The following is a 23,224-nucleotide window of genomic DNA, read 5'->3' on the forward strand; positions in this document are numbered from 1 at the left end:
ATGAGAGAATCACCACACGTGGGAATGCCTGCGTGTTAACATAAGGGCTGAACTTTTTGCATTTTAAAACTTTTTGCATTTTAAAAAAAAAAAAATCTTATATCCTCGACTCTTCCTTCAATTATTTGTAGAAATAAATATGGATATTTTACAATTATCCTTAAAATTATTTAAATATTGGGAGCTTTTTTCGAAGAAGTTGTACTAGTAGAATCCACTGTACTATATTTATTACTTTTATTGTATAATTTCTCCTTTAATAATAAAAACAATTCCACTGAGAGAATCGTCGCACATGTGCAAAAGCTGGTGTGTGAAGTATGAACACAAGGGCCAACTTGTTTGGAGTTTTTTTTTTTTATTTCTTATATCCTCAACCCTTCCTTCAGTTATTTGTAGAAATAAATATGGATATTTTACGATAATCCTTAAAAATAATTAAATATTAGGAGCTTTTTTGTTCAAAGAAGTTGTATTAGTAGAATCCACTCTACTATATTTATGACTTTTATTGTATACTTTCTGACAGTCTTGCCCTTGCTTTGTCCATTTTTGCAGTTTATTTAATGTGAAATGTCAATACGAACATGTTTAGCTGACATATTAAATATCAAGATCCATGAATATTACAAATAATAAGACTTTTCACATTGTTAATCAAATGTGAAGCGTCCGCATGGAAAATAGGTATTTACCTTTTTAACATTGGGTTTGTGGGACCTTAGCAACATGTGGGGCCCCAATCATCAATCAGGACTATTCATTCAATAGTACTATTGAAAGCAAGCCCCGGTGCAAAAATCTCACAGATTGAAAGATCGTAAACCTCCGAACGGGTCAATTTGTTAGATCTGTCTGCGCTCCCTTCCTGCGAAAAGGAAGAATCAGCATGATTTCTATAAGGTGAAATCGTCTACCTCTCTCAACGAAACGGCCTCGGTCAACTCCAATTGGATGAGTGGTGGTTGAGCCTTTTCCTGCAAGCAAACTGACGGACTCTCATGGGCCTTATCATATTATATAAGGGGGTCAAGTCAATGCCGAAAATAGAGCCATATATCACATGGTTTGAATCATCAAACTAAAGTGTAACTCTGGAACGGCAATATACAGTGAGATCTATCGAATAAATGTTTTAAGATGATGGTTAGACCTATTTCGTTTATCCACTCAATATTGACTGTCCATTTTCATGCTACTGATAAAATGTTTAGGATCATAGAATTGGCATGATTAAATGAATGGTTTAGAATCTAGATCGACATAATATCTAGCATGGATACCTATTATGTGGAATGGATGTATCTTTGCCACTATGTCATGTGAATCAAACAGTTAGAACAGACAAAAAGCAGGTGCAAGATCATTTCATTTATCCAACAGAAGCCATAGGCATGGTACGTAATGGCTTTACTGATATTACTTATTTTCTTAGTAATTTCTAAAATGAATTATTTTTCAAAGGTAATTAGAAATTATCCCATCAAAATTTGAAAATCCAGTGAACTTTTCTAGCATTCACTCTCGGTAAGAATTCACACCAAGACAACAGTCCCAGTTCACCAAGATGATGCCAACATCCATCTGGACTGTCGAACACAGTTCATCTCTCGGTAAGAATTCACACCAAGACAACAGTCCTAAATACTTTTGTAGATCATTTTTTAGCCTCCATAAGTTGGGCATTGATTGAACGGTTAGGATAGTGTGCTCTTCAATCTATATCGTTCAACAAATTAGCTACAATAAGGGAATCTACTGTTAATAATGTCAAAAAGAACATAAACAATCAGGTGGTTAGCTCAACTGCACAATGAGAGTTTTGGGTGTAGACAATGGCAGAGTCCCATCTATTGAACGGGCTAGATGAGCAAGCACATCACCTGATTCTTTCTAGCAAACCCCACTTCAGTTCACCCATGTGTTGGACATTATAAAAAAACCCACCCTCTTAAGCTATGTTCAGTAAGTGTGGCATTGGACTTTTGATTTCATAAAAGATGTGTTCTTCCATCCAAACTGTCCAATATATCCTTGGGCTCTTCATAGTATTTGGTCCAAAATTCACACCAGTCAAAACCCCCAAGTGTTCGATCAATGGATTTTTTTTATGGACCCTTGTTGAATGTTCGGATAGTTAGGTTAATCCAAGTGGGGAATAGTTAGGATATGGGCACATTTAAGAGGTGGTGTATCCATTGGATGGTCCAACATTCGATCCGGACCATTTGACTGATACTCTAAAACTTGGATAGCCCACATAACAAGAAAATGACGTTTGTGTGATGATCTTATTTGTGAAATCCAATCCATAGAGGAATTTTATCAATGGCAAGTGATCGGGTGGTTAGGATCATTTGCTACTAGATTTTTTTTTTTTGGCTATAATTAATATGGCCATGGACTCGTAACATGCACTGTTGCATAATGACATCTAAAGATGTCAATGGACTGGTAGCACTGGTGAGTATAACAGAAAGAAGTAAACTTAGGTCTAGGTTTGTGAAAATATGTTGCAATAATTAAGTAACATCCCAAGATAATTAGCACATAGAAGGACTAAATAAAAATGTCTTTCTGATTATAGCACCTTCGACTCATGAAAAATACATCTTTAAACAACTAGTTCAGCCAACGGAAGTGTTCATGTGGTATCATCTTTAGTAAATATAAACCTTGCATGTAGACCTGCCTTACATAGAGGAACAAATGTCTTACCTCTCATATGGTGATAGCTATGCAATGCAGTATCTGAATCCTTAGACAGAGACATGAATCGAACAAAGATGCAATTCCAGTCCAGGCATCATATAAGACCTGTGTGAAAAACAACTACAACTTCTATCTTAGACCCCTATACTACTTTTACAACCACCATTCTCGAGGTCTTAGTGGGTTTTGCCTCCTTTGGCTAGAGTTGTACATCGAGCCGAGCCGAGTTGAGTCGAGGTGGGCCAAGATTGGCTTGACTCGTCCGTGCTCTCCTCGAGCTTGAGCTCAGCCTCAAGCTTACCATTGGAGCTTGGCTTGTTTGCCAAACCTTTCAAGTCGAGCTCGAGGCAAGGTAGTGAATCGAGTCGAGGTGAGCTTACCTCGAGTCGAGTCGAGCCTTCTCCCAACCCGACACAACCTACACCCGACTCAACCTAGCATCCCGACCCAACCCACACTCGATTCAACCCAACCACCCGACCCAACCTAGCCACACGACCCAACTGACCCAACTCCCAAATCAAATATTCAATTAATAATAAGAATAATAATTTTATATATATATATATATATATATATATATATATATATATATATATATATATATATATATATATCAGATAAAGCCATAGAGGTACCTTGTTGTTTGTGTTGAGAGAGAGAGAGAGATTGGAGCTCAGGCACAATGAGTTGGGTAAGGAAGGAAAATGGTAAGAAAGGGATGGATAGGTAGGATTTAAGTTTTAACTTTTTATTTTTAATATAATATAATATTATATATATATATATAATATTTGAGTCGAGCCGAGCAGAGTTTGAGTCGAGGTGAGTCAAGATCCACTATGATCGAACCCGGCCCGTTTTCAAAACGAGCTGGGTTACATGAAGTTTGGCTCGCCTCGAGTCGTCGTTCAAACCGAGTCAAGCTGAGCCAGATCGAGCCGAGCCTAGCGAGCTTTTTGAGATAGCTTGGCTCGTGTATAGCCCTACCTTTGGCTGCCATTCTACTTCAATATATATATAGACACACACACACACACACACACACACACACACACACACCTCTAGCATTAAACTCAACTATAATAACAGGTATTGAAAATCTAGTGCTGGCAAAAAAGTGAACAGATAGCTTCATCAGGCAAAACAATACACTCATTACTTCTTAATCGACAAGGGGCGACCAATTCAAAATGCCAGCCGAACTTATTTTGGCTTAGACTATATTTTAATGTCTTTTGTCAGAAGGAATGTATAAACATGGGTTGTTTTAGATTTCTTTGTTACCACCAGTCACAGGAATAAAAGATTTCTTCTCCTTACTATATTACTTCTTCCTGTCAGTTACATCAGACCTCCATATTGCGTAATCTGCCTTCATTCTCTGTTTCCAAACAAACTTGGCCTCATTCAGCATTTGCTTCACTTCAAATAAAAAATAAAAGTAAAAAATAAAAAATTATTCCTTTAATTGGGTATTAAGAAGCATACCATCAAACGGAGAACATATTACTTCAATATGCAAAACAATTGCATGAGGAATAATAAAGTCGGTGATCCTAAGGCAATTCATCTGAGAAGTCGGTTGAAGTTGTCTCCTTGAAAGGCTCGTCTTTGTGTCATTGGAAGGAATTGTAGTATCTTTGAGAGGCTTATCTTTGTGTCCTTGGAAGGGTAAACAAGTGTTACAATAAAATTCTTCCTTACCATTAATGAAAGCAAAAAAAAAAACAGTCTTCTTCTTGTTAGCATTGCATCTTGCATCGATTCCCAAGTTCCTGATTCCCCCTGAAGAGTTTGCAAAATTTCCTTCTATTTTGAAGTTATGAAAACAAAATGACATGAAGTACCTCAGGGAGATTTTTCTTCTCATTTCTTGTTTGACCAAAGAATAAAAACTATAATGCTTGAATTAAGTGCTCACCACTTATGCAATAAGAAATAAACATGTCATTCCATGCACACGTTAAGAGTATATATTGTTTCCCTTCTTTTCGTTGCAATTTCCTATTTCTGCTTCAATAACTAATGAGGTGCAATTAGAAGGCATGCGCACACCTGGATGAGATCAAAAGTTGGCCCCACCTGAATCATAAGTAGTTCAAAAGTTATTTTGATTGGATGACAATCAGTGATACGACTAGACACAAAACAACAAAAATAAGATAAACAATCAAAAAGTCTTCCAACTGGACAATTAAAATGTCATCGAGTCATTGTAGCTATTGGCCCAATAGAATCTTATATAGTGGTGCCACCAAGTGAATAGTGGCAGCTCATGTCTTGAACTAAGGTCGATTGTTGTACTACATTCACAATTGCATGAGAAGAGAATTTCCAGAGACCACTAAAAGATGATGAGTACCATGGTTCTAGTTTCTAAAATGGAAACATGTGTTGAGAATGTTTAAACTGAATTTGGTTCAATGCAAAAAGAAAATATATTCAGGGCCTTAATTTGCACAAGTGGCCCAAAAATGCACTGAAGCAAACTATTAGTCTGTTGATGCATCACATGTAGACCATGCTATAAACATCTCCTTAGTAAGTCAATTCTATCCATTTTAACTGTTGCATCACAAAAATAATTTCTAGATACTACTAAAGCAAAAGGAATGGCATAGTGAAATCGATTGATACATCTGTCGAGTTGAACTTATTGTGAATTAGACTGATACATCTGTGGTCGCTGGAAGGAATGCAAACATAGGTGGTACATTTCTTTCTTGCAGTCAACATAGCAAAAAAAGATTTATTCTCCTCCTTTCCTATTAATTACCTCAAACTTCCATACTGCTTTCAGTTGCTTCAATTATCTGTTCGGGACCAGGCTCTGCCTCCATCAATAGTTGTTTCACTTTGAAATGTCCTTCTTTGGTTCTGGCATTAAGTGTAAGCTCAAGTGTAAGAAGTGGTAAAGGAAAAGTAACACCAGCAAAAGAAAGAACATATCGCATTCGTACAAAAAACAATGGCCTTATTCTTCACTCCTTCAGGGAGAAGGCATCAATTAACTTGATAAGTTGGTTGATGTCACAACAGCTTTGATAGACACATGTTTGTTTCAGTGGAATGAAAGTAAGTGCGGGTTAGAACATATTTCTTTTTTACCACCAATCAAAGCAATGAAAGATACCTCCCCATGCTTCTTCTCCCTATCAACATCGCACCCACATCAATTCCCGAATGTTTTACTCCCTTCATAGAATTGACTTAAATTCTCATAAATGTGTAAAATTTATACCAGTAAATAAGTCCACAGCATACACTTGTAACTGTATCGATGTTCTTCTCACTCGTCTCTCTTCTTCTTTCCGTTGTGATTTTCTATATTTGCTTTAAGTCATACCATACACTTGTTACTATATCGATGTTTTTCTCACTCGTCTCTCTTCTTCTTTTCATTGTGATTTTCTATATTTGCTTGGATAGTTAATGAGGTAGCAATTAAAAGGCACATAGACACGTGGATGAGACAAGTGTTTCAAATAGTTGCACTATTTAGCATGTAGCTTATGCTATGTATTGTAGCTTTGCCTTAACGCTACATAGCTCATGAAAATAGCTTAAGTTAGGTGTAGCTTACGCTCTATGATAATTTGCGTACGCTACATGCTACATAAACTATGCTTCACTTCTTTTTTTCCACACACCGCATGGGCACCCAAACCGATGACCTCAGTGTTGATATGCACTATCTGCCACTGAGCCATGGGTTGGAACCCTAGACTATGCTACACACTATGTAGCTAACATTATAAATTATATTTCACTATAACATTAAATTTAATTAATGATTTCAACGATCTGTTACAATTTTCTATTTTCAATAAAATTAGTTCATCTTTTCAATCCTTTTAGTAAAATCATACAAGTAACAATATTAAATTAGTTTTGTTGCTCTTTCATTACCCTTTATACTTAAGCACTACCCTTTCCTATTACTTTAGGTTGCACCAAATATCATGAAATTTTGTTAAATTTCATTATTAATCAATCTAATTTGATGCAACCAAACACAACCTTGATTATAGATCTAGAAGTAGCATATAGCTTATGCCTCATGCTTCAGAGGGGTGAATGCAACGCTACACACTATCCAGTAATTAAAACACTGGATGAGATCTATGTTATTCATCATGTTGGCCCCTCGGGTTGTACATGGTTCCAAAATTAATTTTATTGGATGTCTCTAACCAGCCAAGCAGTGCTACAAACAGACAAAATGACAAAATAAAGATACACAAACAAGCAAAGAAGTCCTCTAATCAGACAAATAAAATGATATTAAATCATCATAATTATCAAGAAATTGACGCAATAAAGTGTGGCCCACCCGCCATCCATATCTCACCGTTCTTAATCAAGGTTTACAAATTCTACAATTCTACATACACCATTGCATAACAAAAAATAATCACTACAAACCCTCGAACACACACACACACAAACACAAAGTTAATAAAAAGAAAAGATAGTTGAAAATGTCTAAATCAAATTTGGTTCGATGCAAATAATATAAATTTGTGGCTCTAATTTGCACAAGTGGGCCAAAAGTGCACCTAATCATGATATTTGTCTATTAATCCCATCAATATAGACCATCCTACAAAAACTGGTAAGAATATCCTAATCCTTTATATTTGGATAGTTGCATAATGTTCAACTGCTACATGGTGCTAATCTTGAGGGTTTATGAGATGCTACAATGAGAAGAAGAAGAAGAAAGATGGAATAGAAAGACAATGAGAGAGTGAGAGTAAGAACATGAGATACTTAGGGTGTATTGAAACCCTAGCCCAATACTCTTATTTATAATAGTAAAAACGTGAACGGGCTCATGGGGCTTTTTACATGGACTTATGAATGGATCTTATGAGCTTTATTACATGGACATGGGCCCAGTGGGCCTTATTCAACTATCAACCTTTCAGCACTCCCATCAAGCTAGAGCATCCTAATGAGGCCCATCTTGGAACAAGGACTAACATAATCAAACTTACGAAAGAAAGGAATTCTTCTCTAGCATCCCCCCTCAAACTCGAGGTGCTCTGAAAAGAGGAACTTGAGTCTAGAGAGGCACACAAAGAATTCTAAAAAGCATAAAAGAAAAGTAGCACGACGGCGGAGATGAGTAGCGTTGGTTGTGGCGAGAGGCGAACGAGCGGATGAGAAGTGGAGGTGATGAGACAATTGATAACTTCAGGTGAATGGGCACTTCTGCAACTTCAGTGATGTGAGCCACCAAAACAACCATCCGGCAGAAACGAAACTGGATCAACTATCGAGCTCAACAAAGGTCGGGCCAACTACCCAACATAATCATGAGCCCAGACAACTATCTGGAGCAAATAAGAAAACTGTTCAATATAAACAAATGAGTCCAGATCAACCATCCAGCTCAATAAAGGCTAGCCCAACTGCACAACACAGTAAGTCTAGACAACTATCTGGAACAAATAAGAATGGACCAACTATCCAATATAAACAATGAGTTTAAGCCAATTGCTTAGAGTAAACAAGCCCAATACAATCATAAGCCTGAGCCAAGGCTGGGACAACCAGACAGTCCAAATAAACCCAAAACAACTATGCGGCACATTAAAGGGTCCGAACCAACTACCCAGTCTAAATATTGGTCACATGACTCAACATCACACATCTTGATAAGGAGAGCTTGAAACAGAGAAGCCGCTAAGTTGTCAAAGGAGGGGGTGGAAAAGAGGCAAGCACATGGCACGCGGCAAGAGACAATTCAGTCAACTACCTCCAGCCATTCAGTAAAAAAAGCAAATCTCTCAAAAAAAAATCCTTTAATAGAATAAGAATCTCCAGCAACATTTTCAACAGGACAACAGAAAAATCAGAAAGGGATTCAACTGGATGAATCAAAACCCTAAAAAAAAACCCATCCGCAAATCACCCCCTTCTCACAAATTACAAGGAGTTAGTGAGGAAAAGGCCTCGCGATTCTCAAAACAGAAGTTGTTATGTAGGGCAAGAAGGGAACCACCACTTGTTGAAGAATGAATGGTGAAGGGAAAAGGGTTAATACGAAGTTGTTGTGTAGGGAAGGAATGAGGGAAAGAGGAAAGAAAGGAGGGAATAAAAAAAGATTAGGAAGGGAAGCAACGAACTACCGAAAATTAGAAAGGAAAGGAAGGAAAAGGCCACTTGTTGAAAAAGATTAGATGAATAAAACTCATAAAATTAAGAGGAAGAAGAAGGAAAGAAAGAAGAAGAAAAAACAAAAAGGAAGGAAAAGAAATGAACCATTAAGGATCAGAAAGGGAAACATACAAAATACCGAAAAAATTGCCCTAATAGAAAAAATTAGTAAGCATTATCCAAAGCAACACAAAAAGATGCTTCAACAGGAAAAATCTAACAAACCCAAGCCAAGGTAACACAAAAATCTGTTTCAAAGGGAAAAATCCAGCAAATCCTGGCCAAGGCAATACAAAAAAGTGCTTCAACAGATCCTAGTCAAGGCAACACAAAAATCTGCAAGTCCTTCAAAAAAATCATTAAAAAAAAAAAAAAAGAATTGAAGAAGAATAAGAAAGAAAATGAAGGAAAAAAGAATAAAAGAGAAGAAGAAGAAATCTTAGAAGAAGAAGAAGAAAAAGAAACCCAAGGGGTCTGTTTGGTAGCCTGTAAATGCCAGTCTATCGTGGTAAACTGATATTGATTAAAATAACCCAGAGTTTGAAAAATTCAAGCTGCCAAGCGTATTTCCAACTCTGCTTCCCTGACATGCCTATCAGGGTAATTGATGCCAATCTCCTCTTTCCAATACGAGAGATTCGAATGAGTTAAGTATTCAATTGAAGGGACCGTTGCATGTGTAGTGGTCCACAATTCCTCTTTAACGCATGGACTCACAAGAAGCCCATCTATATATACCGTCTATGCCATTTTCGCACCCGCCTGGCACTCTCCAACCGAACTCTTGGGCTATGCCACAAAAACCTCGCATTGGAGTCAGTAAGCCCTCTCAAATCTTCTGACCGTACATCTTCTTTCAGCCGTAACTGGTAATTCCAAAATCTCTACTGGGGTGCTCTGTCTCCACAACTTGCAGAGGCTCGAGATCATAGAATAGCCGTCTTTCCTCGCACTGTCGTCTTAAGCAATAGGGATGCCTTGTTGTCTCTGGTAAGTTTTCCTCCTGCAAAACATTCCCGCTGCCATGAATGCATGCTGCATTAAGCCCTCAAGAGAAGGTGTTGCTTCATGCCGGTAGCCCACAACGTGTGACATTATCACAAGGGACGAGATTGCATTAGGTTATTCCATCCACCAGGTTGGAAAAAGACCAGTCCGTAAGTAAATGTCCACCAATGCACATGGGAACGGGTCGCCCAAATCGGCTATCAATTCCCAAGTGTTTTAATTACAAGGGTAAACGTACGAAGTTTTGATGCTCTGTTGATTTTTGCTCTGACATCTTCTTTACATGCATTACGAGCTTAATCTCTAAAATCTGTGTTCTTCCGTTAGATAAGTGCATTGTCCTGTGCTTACATGCATGCATAGAGTTTACCAATGTATTATTTTTGATGTACGGTTCATACAAACTAATCCAACCCCTCTTATGGTCCTGCATCTGCTCATGCACTATTGATGTTTGCTCTGTCGTCGTCGTCTTCTCTACATGCATTACTAACTTGATCTCTATAATCTGTGTCATGAGTTAGATACATGCATCGTCCTGTTCTTACATGCATGCATATATTTCACCACTGTGTGTCATCGTAGTACAGCTAGTAATGTGAACCCAACCCTTCTTGCTATTCTGCATCTGCTCTATTGTTCGCAACCAAGAGGACCAGCATTGTGCCGTGTTCAATTTCAAACATACAGCAGGAACATTTCCACATTGAGGATATTTGTTTTTGACCAATGCCTGCCTGCACCATATAGCCAAAAAAGGTGTTTTTTAATTTCAATCAACAGGCTATGGTCTGGCTTCATTTATCCGTAACGGTGTTTTCATTCCTTGCAACAACATCCACAGCTCGTCCCCTGTGGGATTTGTAATGTGCAACTGCCTGCTGAGGGGAGAAGCTGCTTCTGTAAACTTGTAATCAACGTAATACAGGTTTCTATAACTACTGTATATTCAACTTGGGCATCCATATTTTTTACAAGACTGTAGGTGCTTTCATATATGTTGCGGCTTAACGGCCCCCCAATGAAGTCCCATTTGCATGTTTGAATACTTGGTCTGGACAAACAATTATATACATCCATCTCGCTTAAGGGTACAAGAACGTGATGGATGGTGCCAAAGCTGATTGGTGGATCGGTGTTGGATGGTAAGCCTGAATGCATTGCGAACCAAATAACAACACATTTCTTAGTGATAGGTTTGCTGAGATAGAATGTTTCTATGATGGGGACATCACGCGCACATGCGCACGCACGCCGCCCCCTGCGCACGTACGCAAGGAGAGGGAGGGCCCCACCGTCGATCTGGCTTGATGACGACGTCCAGGGAGGGCATTCTAGTTAGAAGATAGATTTTTGGTTCATTGGACTGGGCCCGATAATCAAGTAAACCCCATCATGGGATCTCATGATCGAGGCCCACTAGTTGGATTAAGTTCATATTTTAGGTTTTGATTATTTATGTTATTTAGAATATCATGAACGCTTTAGATTTCTTTGGTTAGATTTTATTTTGGTTTATGTCATCGCCAAGTAATAGGTTGCGCACATGGCGCGAGTTTTGGGGTATAAGGTTTTCCTATAAATAGGCAACCCTTGTAGTTCTTTTGATTCATTGAAGTTTAATAAAAAAAATTCCTGCAAGTTTTTTTTCTACTCTCTGAGTTTCTGAGTTGTGGAAAAATTCAAGTGGGCACGAAGCCCTCCCTTTTCGAAGGGCTAACCACCATGGTGCAAAGTCACATTTATCCCTATCTGCCCCTACCCTCTTTCATCCATATCTCTCACTTTCTACAATCATCCTTGTTTCGAATCCACCAGTTTTTTTCAGTCGTTCTTCTTCCTACAGCCAGTTTTCAGAATCTAGCCCTGCAGGAGGGCTGAAACTTCGGCGGAGCACCACGCTCAGACCGTACATCGGATCGACTTCAAACTTGGAGGTTTTGAAGCTCAGCCCTGACCGACCAGACCCAAGATGGCGTTTTTTGGGTTCGTGGGCCCCACACACGTGCGGCCAGCCATCAGCGCACGTGCGTCAGGCCCAACCTGTTGCCCACATGCGCGGGTTAGTTACAGGTTCTCTCTCTCCTCTCTTTCACTTCTCTCTCACCTGATTTCTCTAACCCTAACCCTAGATTGTCCTAAATCCCCAATTCCTATCCATTTTCTTTAACCCTAGGGTTCCCCGAATTGAACCTGTGAATCCCTTGGATTGGGAAAATATTTTTGCGCATGTGTGGATGAATTTACTCTCCTTTGAGCATTGTCCCCCTATACATACCCAGGTTATCATATATTGTATTGAATTAATCTGTTTACGCATGGATGAATAACTTCTTAGCATTCTTGAAGTTGTTGAAAGGTGGAGATATTGTGTAGCCTTAAGAAGACATTCCTGAGTATAAGTAATAAAGGCACATCTCACCGTTGATTTCAAGAATGCTTATGATTATGTACATGTATTAGCAAATTTAGAACAAAAATAACAAATATACAATCACCACCTACTAATGCTTCCATTTGGAAGTGACATTTCTTTACCTATGCAATGCTCTAATTTCATAGATTTTCTCCCAACTTAATGCTTGTCTAGTTTCATGCACATCCTCCCATTTGATCTTGTCATATATTTGTATACACTTACCCGCTACATGTATGTACCAAATACACTAGGCTTCACTTACGGTAGGGTTGTAGGTACAATGACATCAATGAAGCACTTGTCACACTCAATGTTTTAAATATCGATGAGATTGACCGATATATCCCACAATAAATCTTGTATCCCACCTGTGCGATACGAAACGCATAGGCAGTGCCGATATATCCCACATGTTCGATCCGATGAACATTTTCAATTTCTAATCCTTTTTTGTTGAAATTATGTTAAATCAGCGTCAAAAGGTAACAAATCCATTGATTCTTCATGTTTTGCATGAAAAATCATAGAGTTGAAGCTTTGATTTTGATATCCATTGGTTCTTCATGTTCTCCATTTTTTATTTTTTATTTTTTATTTTTTTTTGAAATTTTCCTTCAACTAGATGCCAATTGAGACTAATTTCGAAGTATTTAGGAATATTTGATGTAATGATCATCACATACACTCTAATTTCGAAATTTGAGTATTGGTGGTCCGAATTGGGAAATTTTGGGGCAATTTCGAAATTCCTTGCAATGTTGCACTCCAAACATGAAATCAAGCATGTATGAGGGCTGATCTATTGATTTATTAAGTCCTTGTCAATTTTCAGAAAATAAATATTAGTTTTAATTAAAAATATTAAAATATTTTTTTTTTTTGAAACTTCCCTTCAACAAGTTGTCAATTGAGACTAATTTCGAAATATTTGGTTCAACTAGATGCCAATTGAGACTAATTTTGAAGTATTTAGGAATATTTGATGTAATGATCATCACATACACTCTAATTTCGAAATTTGAGTATAGGTGGTCCGAATTGGGACATTTTGGGGCAATTTCGAAAATTTCCCAATTTCTTCGAAATTGCTTGCAATGTTGCACTCCAAACATGAAATCAAGCATGTATGAGGGCTGATCCATTGATTTATTAAGTCCTTGTCAATTTTCAGAAAATAAATATTAGTTTTAATTAAAAATATTAAAATATTTTTTTTTTGAAACTCCCCTTCAACAAGTTGTCAATTGAGACTAATTTCAAAATATTTGGGAGTGTTTGATGAAATGATAATCACATATACTCTAAATGCTATGTATTCAATTTGAATATAGTTGCATTAGTTCAATTAGACAGTGCATAGCTTAGGACCCTATACAAAGGAAACCTATTATGTGCACTTCTTTTTTGAGATATTATGATTTAAAACTTTTTTAACAATCCTTGAAGTTTCATTGAAAAATTCAACCATTTTCCCAATGTTACCCCATGTTTTACAAAAGGTGCAATAAATTACCCGATACAAACAATATATCCCATGCAATAACCGATACATATCTGTATCCCAAGGGTATGATACGTAATGCGATACCAATATTTCGAACATTGGTCACATTCACCACCTACGTAATCACCAATGAAGACACCTAGTAGGCCGACGCAAGTCACCACATAAAGTTTTGGATAGGTCTTCAGTCAAAGCCTATAGTAAAACATCGATTATCTAATGGGATGATGTGTTACTTAACATATTGTTGGAACTAGGGGTGTACATCGAGTCGAACCGAGTTGAGTTGGCCTCAACTTGACTCGGCTCGGCCACTAGCTGACCTTAGCTCGAACTTGGCTCGACTCGGTCCTCGAGCCTGACTGGCTAGCTCGGCTCGGTTTGGTCAGCAACTCGGGCCAGCTCTGGCCGAGTTCGAACCAAGATCAAGCCGAGTTCGCCACTGAGTCATTTTCACAAACACCTGGACTGTGCCTTCAAAATCTCACTGTATTTGAGATAGCAGCAATGGTTTTACAGGTATTTTATTAAACACCTTCTAAGCAACATAAAAATCAAGAAAAAAAGGGTGTTGGTTTCATATACATACCTTCCTTGCCACCAACCACACTTCTTTGAGTCATTTCATCAAACACTTGGTGAGCAACATCAATATCAAAGTAACCGAGTCACCGAACTGGTTCGATCCGAGTTCAATTCGAGCTTACAATTTTGAATGTTACAAATAGAATGGACACCATGAAGAGGATTTGCAATACAATGTGGGTATTTCTTTCCACATCGGGGTTTGGTTGGAATGATAACCTGAAGATTGTGGTGGCATCGCCTAAAATTTGGGACGTGTACATTAGGGTATATATTCATATTGTAATTTGCGTCAAGTTGGTTATTGAATGTTTCCACTATGATACCCATAATGATCTTTACACTTTGTTTCACATTTTGTTGTTCGATACAATCCCACCTGTACACTGGCACTATTCGTGGGAAGCTAATTCATCGATAAGAGGACCTGTGCATTGTAGTTGGGGATGATCATGCAACCGGTCATTTGTGTGACACTCGGAACACTTCAAGACACCGGGGCTCTAGATGCCCAAAGGACAAGAATGAATCATTCACTAATTCTCCTCAACAGTACGAGGAAATGGTACAACTATCATTCAATGATATTGGAGATAGTGGAAGACTAGAAATCTGTTCGTCTTTTGAGCGTCAAGGAGAACAGCAATAGTTGCACCGAAGCCCCGCTCCCAATGTACAGGGTTTTCAGGGTACTAGAAGCACGACAAGGTCAAAAAAGAAGTCCAAAACGGGTCACCTGTGTAACACAATTGGATATGGAATAAAGCACGTGACTAATGTGGTTAAAACACTGGCTATATCATTCACTCAAAGCCTGGCTGAGCAACAGCCTGGCTGAGCAACGAATGTCTAGGGTAATGAATGCATTGATGGTTGTGGATGGGCTCAGGAATAATGACTTCCTTTTCGGCAGGAAACATTTTATCAAAAGACAAGCAACACACAGCGTTATTCCTGACCCTACCAGATGATCGTAAACTTGAATGGTTGGAAATTCTCATCCATGCACATCTGCATCATTCCATGTAATCTCGAGTGAACCACATGTAGTGTCTTAACTATGGAAGCTGAGAGCCCTCTTTTTTCTCTTCTTTTTTTTCTCTTTTTTTCTTTTTTGCATGCTTATAATGAAATCTCTGGGTGAGAGAAATTTTGGACTGGTATTTTGTAAACTGTATGTATGTGGTAACATATTTTGGACTTTGGTTTGCCGATGGGGAAGTAGCATATCCCTTGGCAAAGGGTGAAGTGGGTGATAGGCAGTCAGACCTCTGCTTATATTCCTTTTGCAGGTGGAGGTAGCTTCAAAAGTCCGGAGGTAGGACTAACAAGGGTCATAACTTGTGAAAACTTTTTAGGTGTTGTCGATGTCGTTTTTTGTCTTCCAGACATGTATACGTGTGATGGCGATTCTGTTGACTTATTGTGTTCTGGTTGGTGTTGTTCACTAAAATCTGTGTTACTCCCATACTAGTTGTGCAATGCATTATGGTTCTTCTTCCCTTGAATACTGAGGTGGTTGAATTTTTTTGACCTGGAATGTAACATAATTCTTTCTGTCCAAAATCTCAAACTCTAGCATGCAGGTACTCCCTTCAACTGAACAAGTTCAATACTATATTTCGGTAGTTGGATTTCAGGTAATGTCAGCAGCCACACTTGCAAATTTTTCTTGTAAAATGGTGGTGCTCCACTCTGCACTCTACCTCACTCATTTCTTGTCAAATGTAATTGTTTTCTTGATCTGACAAATTATTTCCATGACTAGGGTATGGGTGGGCAAATATTACATGGTGTTCATTGGAAGGCGATGAGCCATATACAAGAGTTGGGAGGAGGCAAGAGCACAGGCTGATAGGTACAGTGGTTGCCAGTATCGATCATACAAGACATATCGCCAAGCGCCATCCACATGGACTGACTACACTGGTGAACCGGTCAAAGGTGCAACAGCATTTCTCGAAAGAGACGAGAATGCACCCCATGACTTCCATACACCAACTCTAGATTCACCACCGGTTCACGTATTGGCACATCCCACACACAGCGCTGAAGAATGTGTCCACCTGCCATCGGACTTCGAAGGTCTACTACAACTAGTGTTTGTTATGTTTCATTTTTATGTCTGGATATACTTCTATGTTAAAATGGGCATTTGAGGTTCTCCTTGTGTTGAGTCTTGGTAACGCTCGCATGTTGGTAGTTGCTTTCAGACTCCCGGAATACAGACTTTTGGACCTCTCTACACTCTTTTTTGGACACATGCGCCTTTTGCTCGTGACTGTTTAGCATGGGATCAGCTTGTAAGTTATGGTCAATGTTGAAACGCAGCACTTATCTTTGAACTCTGAATGACAATAGGTGTTCTATCATCTTTCTGAATGATCTACCAATTGTTGGCTTGCAAACCTGTTATCATCTTTCTGAATGATCTACCGATTTTGTGTAATAGACAAGTTCAGCTATGTGGAATTTGAATCCAGAATATGATTATGGTATTGCAATGTGCACTATGTCATACAGATGAGTTTCATTAACGTGGATCAATGGAAGACCAGAGATAGGTTTTCACCTACTACACCTACAGTTATAAATGGTCTTTAGGTATCTGCTGGTCAGAGTGTCGTATGGTCCACATGAGGAATGACCGGTCAAATGCACACTACTTATGTTGACCATGTGATAATATAATTAGCAGTCACTTCCTTACCTCGTCTGAGGCAAACACCAACCCGCCAAGTCATATTTGGTGAGTTGAGGACCACCATAACCTCAACAATACTTGATGTGACGTTTCCTTCAGCCACTCAAACAGATGATTTGGAAGATTGTGCCATTCTGTGGTGGGGAACTAGAAGAAATCAAATGTTGGAAATAAAGACCACTTACAAATGATGGCGGGGAACTTACCTGCAAAAGTGTAATGATTACACTTTTATCACTATACACCGGCATTTACAAGCTATCAAACAGGCCCTAGAAGAAGAAGAAGAAGAAACCCTAGGAGCACTTGGGCTCTGATACCATGTTAAACGGCTACAAGGTGCTAATGATGCAGGACATGAAATTCAAGTATGATGTGAAAGATTCTCAGGCTTTAGATCACACTAGTTCAGAAATAAGTACACAAAATTCCACATCCCACACAAAAGTTCAAACACTCAATCAAGGGGAATCTTACGCAGATCCAGGCCTACACATGCTAGGGCCGGATCAATCAAAATTATAGACCAAACAAGAATCAAATGAGGGTAAGTTCATCCACACATGCACAGAAATAATTCCCCCAATCCAAGGGATTCAAAAATTTCAATTCGAGGAACCCTAAGGTTGAAGAAAAGGCACAAAATTAGGGATTCGAGTAATTTAAGGTTAGGTTTATGGATTTTGGGTGAAAGAGGAGTGAAAGAGAGGAGATAGACGAACCAAAGAAGTACCGCACGTGTGAACAACAGCAATGGCCTAGACGCACGTGCGTATGATTCCGGCCGGACGTGTGTGGGGTCTACTATTCAGAAAAAGGCCACCTTGGCCCCAGGTCGGCCAGTGATGGACTCCAAAACCCCTAAATCTCAGCTTGATCCAATGCACGGTTTGTGCATGGTGCTCCGCCGAAGTTTCAGCCCTCCTGCAGGGCCAGATTCTGGATATCTGCTGTAGAGAGAAAAACGGCTACAATAGAGGATGGATTTGAAGCGTAGATGATTGTAGGAGGAGAAATATGGATGGAAGAAGGTTGGGGCGAATCGGGATAAGTGTGGTTTCGCACCACAGTAGTCAGCCCTTCGAGAAAGGGAGGGTTTTACACCCAATTGAATCTCCACAACTCAGAAATTTAGAGCAGAAAAACGCAGCAATTTTATTAATCTTCATTGAGAAAAAAGACTACAAGGGGTGCCTATTTATAATAAAACTCTATACCTCAAAACTCGCGCAATGTGCGCAACCTATTACTTGGAGACGAAGTAATAAAAAATAACAACTAATCAAAGCAATCTAAACCATCCATGATATTCCTAATAATAATAATAAGCAAAACCCAAAGTACTAGGTCACCTAGGGTAGTGGGTCACGATCATGAGATCCAATGATGGGATCCACATGATGATCGGGTCCACCCCAAGGAACTAAAACACAATCCTCTAACTAAGAGGCCCTCCGTGGATGTCGGCATCAATCCAGATAGAAGGTGGGGCCCTCCTCCTTGTGTACGTACGTAAGGGGGGCGTGCGTGTGCGCGAGATGTCCCCATCAGCTAATCTTGAGGGCCTATGAGAAACTACAATGAGAAGAACAATGAGGAGAATAAAGATGAAGAGAGAAACAGTGAGAGGGAGGAGAGAGATAGCAACAACATGAGATGCTTAGGGTGTATTGAAACCCCAGCCCTCTACTCTTATTTATAATAGCAAAAACATGAATGGGGCCCTATGGGCTTTATTACATGGAGTTGTAAATGGGTCATATGGGCCTTATTACATGGATTTGGGCCCAATGGGCCTTATTCAACTATTAACCTTTTTAACACTCCCCCTCAAGCTGGAGTATCCTACTGAAACCAAGTTTGGAACAAGGGCTAACATAATCAAACCTAAAAAAACTAAAAATTAAATAAAAGAAATTCCTCTCTAACACATAATACAAAAATAATTGTTAGAGATTGAAATCAAAATGAGTGGCATGGCTAACTCTTACCAAGGCTTCTAAAATTGAGACCTAAATCAATATGATAGCCATGCCCCATGTGCAATGGGTCCCATTATTTGGATAGTTTAGATTAAGGTACACATGCACAACTATCATACTTTGCTAGTCTCAAGGAAAAAGGTGTTGTTGATTTGCTAGAAGAGTGACCATCCACATGCATGCATATTACCATTTTATAAGCAGCTGCATCGTTTCATTCCAAATTGATGAATCTGTGGGCTACATAATACATTGTGGATGGGGTATAAACCAAAAGTACACTAAACAAATTATTATAACTACCTGATTTATGGCTATCAATTTGATGGTTAAAATGATCAATAGTCCTCAGTCCATATTCAACATAAAGAATGACCTCATAGGATGTTAGAATCATCTCATCAATTTGATTTCGTTACATGGCCTGTCTATATCGAAGCATTTAATGGTTTGGATTGAGTTACATGTGCATGGATACTCTTTCAAAGTACTGAGTTTTTCGTTACTTATCTCTCTTCTTCGTTTCATTGTGATTTCCTAATTCTGTACTTATATGAATGAGGTACAATTAAAAGGCATGTGGACATTGATGAAATATATATGATGCAGGCCTATCCAGATGGTGCATAGTTCAAAAGTTACTTTGAGAGGATCACTCTAACCAACCGAGTGCTTCAATGGACAATAAACAACAAAAAAAGGCACATACACAAGCAAAAAGTTCGCTAATTTGACAGGTAAAATGTTATCTAGTCATTGTAATTTTAGGCAATGGAACCTACATCGTAGGGCCTGCCTAGTGGATAGGTTAAATATTTTTTTTTCCCCTTTACATGAACCGTCACATAACCAAAATAAAAAAAGAATGCTGAAAACCACAATCAAATTGGCTGGCATGGTTCTAAAATGGAAATGTAGACTTGTGGCTATGTCTATTTTCCTCATTTATTAACTCCCACTCATCATGCACAATTCATGTTTCTCATATTCACAAATGTTAAGTGTTGGGACACAAAAAATATTCTCTCTCCCCGGAAGTCTCATTGTGCGCCCATCTCTCAAACTGGCCTCCCTGTTGTGCGAGTCCAACTTCTCAGCTTGTTCTAGCTGTTGCGCGGAACTCCCAAGTCTCCCAGACTAAATCCTCTATTGCACGGACCAGTCTCCCAGATTGGAAGACCTGTTGCGCGGGTCAGTCTCTCTCTATCTGAAAAAACAGTTGGGCAGACATCTCCTCTGTCTGGATTTCCTGTTGCGCACACATGATCCGCGGTCAGCCATTCAGCCTGCCTTGACTGTTGTGCGCACACCCCTCCTGGTTGGAAGCACAGTTGCGCAGACAACTCTCCAATCCACCTTGGCTGTTGCGCGACCACCTCTCTGAACTCCCTGTTGCGCACCCAGTCGTTGGAACTCTGTTGCGTGCCCCATATTGGGTTGCAACCACCCTATTGTGCGGAAATGGGTCTACACACGTGCGAGAGGGGCTATAAATACCCCTCTTCTCCTCATTTGGAGGGGGGAGAAATTCATTTGGAGTGGAGAAGGGACCAGCCCACCCACGCAACCAGTCAGCTCGCGCAACTAGCTGGCTCGCGCAACAGTTTAGGGGAGAAAGAAGAGAAGGAGAGAGAGGAAATGGAGAAGAATTCCAAAGATAGAGAGAGAAAATCTGGAGTAAAGAGGAGATAAGGACCAAGGTCACTCGCGCAACCACCTTCACCGCGAAATAGAAGTGCACTAACTGCCCGCGCAACAATGTGCTTTCACACTCCATGAACTTTGTGGATTTTAGAATTCTTGCACAGTTTAACTTTTAATGTGTACATTTTCTCAAATGATTGGCACGAAGCGAATATCTTGGACCGGCACAACCCCTCTGTCGTTTTGACGGATACAAAATATACCGAAATGCTGCTGAAATTGCTATTGGACTACTTCTTTTACATGTCATTGTGCCAGTTCATTGTACTTTGTTTCAGAATCAATGGAAACAAGAGGATGTAAACAGACTCAGAATTAATGAAATCTATGATGATGAATATTCTTCTATTTTCTTCATTATTATTAAATGATAATTCCCTTATCAAAACCCATTTGTTTTTTGTCGAAACATTAAGCAAAAAGCGTCATTACCAACATTCAAAATCATTCGGTGAAATTGATAACGAATTAGTAAACTATAATGAGCAGGATCACTATTATAATAACAAGCTAAATTCAATAATAATTTTCTCCAAACAAATAAATGATCCCATACACTTTTGACTACATAATTACTATAAACTCAATCTGTTGCGAGGTCCAATGTGGTATGCATGCATCCAACTAGGCCATTAGGTACGCCCCTCATGTTTGAACCCAAGCCGAAAAATCATCCTGATCTAAAACTCAGGTGAGCCACATAATAGGCAACAGGAGGAGGCGCCGCCAAAGGAAAATCTTATATTCAACCATGGAGCCCTCCACGACGTATGTGAGCCACCCAACCTATTCATCACAATTCACATAATGATATTCAAGGTGGGCCCACATTTCCAATGCCTTAGATGTTGCATACACAAAATACATTCCCCTGTATATGTTTAATGGATGCTAACCTTGTAGACCATTGAGATGGATGTGAACATTTTGCACAAACAAAAATGAGGCGGATCTACTAATCACGCGGACCATGCCTTAGCAAACAATCTAAGGCCACCAAGGGATTTACTCAGTGTAGACATGTGACCTATCTAAAGAATATATTGATCTCATTTTCCCCCCCAATGATCTTGAAAGAATCATCCAATGTTCTCAACGTACCTACGTGAGATAATTTGTTGATTCTAGTCCGGCACTAGGTATAATCTTTAAACAACTCTTGGGGTACGAACCATCCATGGTAGACAGTGCTATGGATGACTAAAGAATGAGCCCCACATATCAGAATTAAACCATGTTCCATAGGCCACGTGTTCTAACAACTCTTGTTTTGTTGTCCATCAAAGGAATAGTTGAAAAGAGATATCCAGTGGCTCAAACTCATGAAGCATATGTCCATTAATCATGTGATTTTCGGGTGACAACACATTTAAAGTGAGACACTATGCAGACTATTTGGAGAGGTATGTGCATGCACTGTTCATGACGTGTTCATGGATGGTGTGAGCTGAACTACAAAAGATTGTACAAAGTTAAGACCCAAGAAAATCTATGGTATGCTTAAGTTTACAGCTTGTAGAAGTGGGTCCCATGGTTCAATGATCCAAACTGCTGGTATTCTAGATCCTAATGCACTAAAAGCTTCCCGCAATTCTTATCCATCTAATCTTTTGCCTTTTTTTTCCAAGAACTATGAATGATTTTATTAGAGAGCAACCTAACAAATGGTAAAGCTAAAAGAATACAAGAAGCCATATTAAAAACCCAAAAAGGAACGTGATGCAAGACGGATAGTCTAACCTAGAATAATGCAATGAAATTAATCAACGGATTAATTAGATAAATCAAAACACAAAATAAAGCTAATTTATCTAAAGGTCAAAGAATTCAAGCATTAAAGGATGCTCTAGTTCAGGACTAGCTACAATTCCGCAATATAGGTCTTGTAAGATATTGATTAATTAGGACCTATGGAAGGTAGAACTTCCATCTAGCACAAGGATAAATCTTAATTTAAAGGAAATCACTTAGTTTTATTAGGGTTTGGGTAAGTTAGGGTTAGGGTTTTAGGATTTGGGAATCAGGGCTTTCTCTTTTTTTTAAATAGGGTTTGGGAGTATAAGGAATTAGGGTTTAAAGATGGGGAGGTAGGGTTGTTCGTACGGTACGTCCGTACGGTCGTCGTACGGTTGAGTGGGCTTGACGGCTTATGAGTGGTCCGGACAGCTACGGTGATGGTTTGGGTTAGGTTCGAAAGGGCTAGGGTGATGGGGGTGATGGTCTTTGGTTGGAAACAAAAGAAAATGGGGGGGAAAAGGATAAGAAGAGAAGAAAGCAAAAATAAGATTACCTTGAAAGAGAATAAAAGAAAGAAAATAAGTGGAATCACTCCATGCCTTCACACCAAACTTAGAGTTGTACATGAGTCGAACCGAGTCAAACCGAGTCGAGCTTGGCACAACTTGGCCAGTAGCTAACCCCAGCTCGAACTCAGCTCG

At 39.1% G+C, this 23,224-nt stretch overlaps 1 long non-coding RNA gene across 2 annotated transcripts in view; it reads right to left on the reverse strand.

Moving 5' to 3' along the window:
- Nucleotides 1–537: 537 nt before the first annotated feature.
- LOC131245958 (uncharacterized) overlaps nt 538–23,224 on the reverse strand; it is a 31,616-nt gene continuing 8,929 nt past the window's right edge. The window contains exons 2-4 of one of the 2 annotated variants that reach the window (XR_009171051.1): nt 5,492–5,592; nt 4,637–4,797; nt 538–2,817 (exon numbers count right to left, since the gene is read on the reverse strand). This is a non-coding gene — a long non-coding RNA (uncharacterized LOC131245958). Of the gene's footprint in view, nt 2,833–4,636; nt 4,798–5,491; nt 5,593–23,224 lie in introns of both variants that reach the window. The other variant, XR_009171050.1, reaches the window with a different exon arrangement.

The sequence above is a fragment of the Magnolia sinica genome, chromosome 5 (genome assembly GCF_029962835.1).
Source record: "Magnolia sinica isolate HGM2019 chromosome 5, MsV1, whole genome shotgun sequence".
Taxonomy (NCBI): Eukaryota; Viridiplantae; Streptophyta; class Magnoliopsida; order Magnoliales; family Magnoliaceae; genus Magnolia; species Magnolia sinica.